General features: G+C 40.0%; 1 long non-coding RNA gene across 1 annotated transcript; it reads left to right on the top strand.

Annotated features, from left to right (window-relative positions):
• Positions 1–2,512: 2,512 nt before the first annotated feature.
• Positions 2,513–5,033, top strand: LOC139435077 (uncharacterized). Its single transcript, XR_011644349.1, has 2 exons — positions 2,513–3,700; positions 3,844–5,033. It is a non-coding gene; the product is annotated as an uncharacterized lncRNA (long non-coding RNA).
• The last annotated feature ends 488 nt before the right edge of the window (positions 5,034–5,521 follow it).

Genomic DNA, 5,521 nt, shown 5'->3' with positions numbered 1-5,521 from the left:
AATGTATTTTTACATTCTCAGTTAGCTTCAGGCCTCACTGAGGAGAAGTATTGAGGTAGAACGCTGGTGAAGCCATTTTCTTATATTCTGTTTGCACAGATAATAAAGCTGGTTGGCAAAAAGGAAGTCATATTCATTCGACCACACAACACAACGCAGAGATACATAAATAGAGAAAACGGATATAATTTGTAAGTGTATTTATTAATGTGTTTAATAAATTCTGGCTAGGACAACCACACAAACGGCAGCAACTTTCCCTCTGCTTCATTCTTTTCTCCTGTTCAACAGGCTTATTATCTGATTACCAGCTCTGCACAGCAGACTTGTAGCACTAGCAGCAGTGGAGATGGAGCATCCGAACCTGGAGAATACAGCAACAACAACAAGGATCCATTTGAAGATAGGTAAATGTAAATATTACAGTAATAGTGTACTTTCATTGTGTGGGTTTAGTTAAATAGTTTGTAAGGGAGAGAGAGAGAGACTCCTGTCCCACCTCCCCATCAGGGCTCAAAATTAACTTTTTTCCTCAGTGTCCCACAACTGTCCCGAATTCTACTTTGTATTGTCCCGGATATAACCAGCAGTGTCCCAAATTTAAATTTGTATCGTCGCCCCCCCAATTATGCAGAATACATATAATTTGATACTTTTTTGTCACTTAATCATCACACCATAGACTCTGGTCCAACATGTAAGTTTAAAATACTTATTCTTTTAAACATGAATATTAGACTGATCTGTTGCCTCTCCTAGAGTAGAAGGGAAGAGAGTTGTTTTAAGACATATTTTTCTATTGTTTCTCAATATCCAGACTAATGTATCATTGTCATGTCAACATTGAAGAATTCTGATTTGTATTTTTCAATTCAATACGGTATGGCTGTATGGTCTCTGTGTTTTATGATCGGAACCCTCTATCTGGCAATACAAGTGGTATGAATGATAATAAAAAAACAGAAGTTCCATAATACAGTTTAATAAATGTATCTGTTTTCAGTTCTATATACAAGTCGTCAGTAGTACTATAGGAATATAAATTGATCTTCTATCTTCATTCATGAATGTCAATCATCTTGCTCTCACTCACTCACCACCCACCCCCCCCCCCCCCCCCAGGCACAAAAACAACTGGAACGTTACTCTCTCTTAACATGACACATTATTGTCATACCAGAGTTGATTGACAAACTAAAATTACCTTGCGACCCCCTTTCTAATCGTCACCCAATCTGACTGACGTTCTTGACCAAAAAAAAGTAAAACACTAAAAAAAGATGAAAAGCTAAATGATTAGCTAAATGCCTTACGTTTTTGCAGCTAAAGATTCTAGCCTGGTCACTGACTGGCTGACAAAGAAAATATAAAAATGATAGGCTTCACCTCTTATTCTGATCAACTGTATTTCACATCATTTTCACAAACTTCAAAAGAACATGACACCGCATTTTAGGACGTTTGTATGCATTGTAAGGCACACTTCAGTTGCTAGCGTTAGTTAGCACTAACATTGGCACTTAAGACAACTAATTTACCACAATGGAAGACGGTGCATCATGACCAGGACTTGGGATGTTTTCGTTTCGGGAGTCGGCAGAATTGGGGTTTGCAACAGGGGGCTGTTTATTCAACCACCTCAGCATTTCTTTCTTCTGTTTTTAACTGTCGTGAGCGTTGCATTGGCGCGAGTCTAGCAACAGTCAGCAGCAGAGTGGATGACGTAGAATGCATTCTATGATTTGACAGCCCAATGACTTTGCAAATAACACCCATTTTGAAGTTTACTTTTAATTTTTTTTTCACTGTCCCGAAATAGTCCCAGACAAAATAGATTTGTGTCCCAGTAGGAATTTTTATGGGCATCGGGACATCGTTAATTGCGAGCCCTGCTCCCCATTTTATTTTGAGTTGTGCATTGTTATTTGTGCTTGAGAAACATTCCACTTGAACTTTATATTTTAATGAACTTAGTAGTAAATATTGTCCTATATTTCTTTCCGATTTCACAGCTGCCTGGGCCTAGCAGCAAGAACCTCCACCTGTGCCTGCACCCAGGTCAAGATCTACCGTGGCTCAACGGCCTTCACCAGAGCCACCACCACCAAGGACCAGCATCACTACAGCAGCCTCCATCTGTGCCTGCCACAAGATTAAGATACACCTCGGTACAAGGGCCTCCACCACAGCCATCACGATCAACCCAGCCAGCAAAGAAGTCTCGCCTAGCACACCTCCCTCCCTCCCGCCGACACAGCCACCAGCAGCCCATGCACCAGGGCTCTCGACTAACTTTTTTCCCCATCCTCCCGGAACCGTCCCGAAATACAATATAAGCCGTCCCGAAATTAATGTGGACCGTCCCGAATTTAAAATGTTAGTTTTTCTACATTATCATGAGTTAAAATAATTCAAAGTGACCTTTAAGATAAATAAAACATCATACAAATCATTAGATGATAATTCATCAACCTTTTTATTTGAGTAAATCATTCAATCACATAAACAAAGGCCAAATATATTTGAACAAACGCACAAATGAGAAAATTACTCATCCAATTAACAAAAAAATCCAACACTGTCCTGAAGACAGAACCCAGAGTAACCACTAACCAGGATGAGAGTCTGTAACACAGTCAGGAGACCTTTACTAACGGCCCCGCCCCCTCGCACACAGACGGGAGAGAGATCTCGTCTGGATTGGAAAGCTCAAAAATACATCATAGACACATGTTGTAGTCTTATTACATATTAGAAACGGAGTTGGTGAAACTAAAACTGCGATATAATGTGGATGTAGCAATAATACATATGACTTATATTTTTTAAATGTCTCCAGTACCGATAAAAAGTCAGATAACGTCGGAGCTTAACGTTACCACTGTCTTTAATAATTCTGTCCCGGGGCCCGTTTAACACCGGGGCTCGGTACCCATCCCTACATGGGGAGAGGCAGCATATTGCTCAGGACTGAATACAATGGAGGGTTCTCTTCTCGGCCTTATCACCCATAGGGGATGAAGAGGAGTAAGTAAATAAAGAGGCCGGCGCTCCAGGGGCTGGTTCTGCTGTGCGTTTTTTGTGATGTAACGGTAAAACATTTCAGAATTCCTCCACGGGATGCCATTGTACATCACTCAACCCGCGAACAGAACATAGCTAGACCCGCACATTTGCGGGCACAGCCAGCTGTAGCTACATGTGTGTATTTCGAGGGTTTCTGAATGTTTTGTGCGTGTGTGTTTATCATGGTGTTTATGTTGACAAGGAGGTTTAATAACTGTGTGCTACACAAAACGTGCAGTCGGTTTCATTTTCATCGCCGTTTGTAGTAGAGTTAGCAGGGTATTTTTATTTTAACTCGTCCCACAATTATTTTTGTATCCTCCCCGACACTATTTTTCTACGACGGGACGTCCTAATGCTCGAGCCCTGCCATGCACCATCACCCCCACCTACACAGCAGCCAGACCCACTGTCTTGGAAGACAGACAAAGACCCTGTCTTTACATTTATAATGAATAGTTGGTTGAGAAAGTTCTGATATTGTCAGGGTTCGTACAGTCATTAAAAACCTGGAAAAGTCATGGAATGCAATATGCAGCTCTGCACAGCAGACTTGTAGCACTAGCAGCAGTGGAGGTGGAGCATCAGAACCTGGAGAATACAGCAACAACAACAAGGATCCATTTGATGATAGGTAAATATTACAGTAATAGTGTACTTTCATTGTGTGGGTGAAACATAGTTGGAGAGAGAGAGGGGAGAAACATTCCACTTGAACTTTATATTTTAATGAACTTAGTAGTAAATATTGTCCTATATTTCTTTCCGATTTCACAGATGCCTGGGCCTAGCAGCAAGAACCTCCATCTGTGCCTGCACCCAGGTCAAGATCTACCGTGGCTCAACGGCCTTCACCAGAGGACCAGCATCACTACAGCAGCCTCCACCTCCATCTGTGCCTGCCACAAGATTAAGATACACCTCGGTACAAAGGCCTCCACCACAGCCATCACGATCAACCCAGCCAGCAAAGAAGTCTCGCCTAGCACACTTCCCTCCCTCCGACACAGCCACCAGCAGCACATGCACCATCACCTACACAGTAGCCAGACCCACTGTCTTGGAAGACAGACAAAGACCATGGCACTGCTCCCCCTGTCTTTACATTTATAATGAATAGTTGGTTGAGAAAGTTCCGATATTGTCAGGGTTCGTACGGTCATTAAAAACCTGGAAAAGTCATGGAATGTAATGTTTTTCCCAATGTTTTGGAAAAGTCATGGAGATATAACTAAAGTTGCATCAAATATAATTGATATGTTATCTAATCGCCGAAATAGTAATACTATAATGATAATAAATACTGTATCGTATAATGAAATGTAAAATGGCAACTGTGGCAGTATTTCGCTGGTGAGAGATGTTTACAATCACGCCCTCTAGTCTATAGGAGCTACTATTTGATATAAAGATGCCAGGGAAGTGCAGTTTCAACAATGTATGGCTTCTAAAGAATAAGTACCAATTGTGGTTATCAAAAGACATTGACCCAAGACGTGCTAAATGCAAACTGTGTTGTAACATATTCAATATTTAGAATATGGGCGAGGCAGCGCATGCTAGCCACATGAATGAGTAATTTTTTTCGTCGTGGAAAAGTCATTTAAAATCATTGGTGAAAAAGTATGAACCCTGTATTGTAAATATTGAGATGTTAGTTTCTTATGTTAACATAAATAGTTGGTTAAAAAAAAAAGTTGTAATGCTCAATTTGTATTTGTACACATCACATGAACCTCAGTATGGAATATGAAGTCATGAATCAGTCCTGATGTAACTTTTCTGTGGTGAAAGTAGAGTGATGGAACTATTTTACTCCAAATTCTAATTTACACATTTTCATTTTAGACATGAACAACACATTTATATAGGCCTATAGTGTAATTCATATATTTCACTACTTTTGTGAACCAAAAACGTTGGTAAACCAAATCTGAAACACCAAAATAAAATGGATGACATGAGTACATCTGTGTTTTCACAAGTTTTTAAGTTTTCCAAAAATCTGATTTCTAAGCTAAGTATCTCATAAGACAGTGCTCTAAGGTGAGTGACATTGCATTTCTAGCAAGACCAGAGACTGAACATTTTGATATGTTACACCATGCCATGTTATAAGAAGTACATTTAAAAGGTGATTTAAGGAGACAAATACCCTTCACTTTAGTAAAATAAGGTAAGGCGATTTTATTTTAAAAGACAATAGAGAACCGCAGTGACGCGTCCTAAAACCCGGATGTAAACTTCTTCCGGTTCCTTCGTCAAAAACTCAATGCAATTTCTCCATAGGATTTTGGAAAATAGCTCGAAATAAGGTCTGTGGTTGACACACATTTAAGAGAAGGATCACGTTTTGTTCAGCCGGATAATCTCCACATGTCTCTCCTACTTTTATAATTTTTTAATCATAAATCTAGTCGCCAAAAGCGAAATGCTAACGTTATGCTATAAACGA

Source organism: Pseudochaenichthys georgianus, chromosome 14 (genome assembly GCF_902827115.2).
Source record: "Pseudochaenichthys georgianus chromosome 14, fPseGeo1.2, whole genome shotgun sequence".
NCBI classification, from domain to species: domain Eukaryota; kingdom Metazoa; phylum Chordata; class Actinopteri; order Perciformes; family Channichthyidae; genus Pseudochaenichthys; species Pseudochaenichthys georgianus.
The sequence above is the reverse complement of the archived record's forward strand: the minus strand, read 5'-3'. Positions and strand labels throughout refer to the sequence as shown.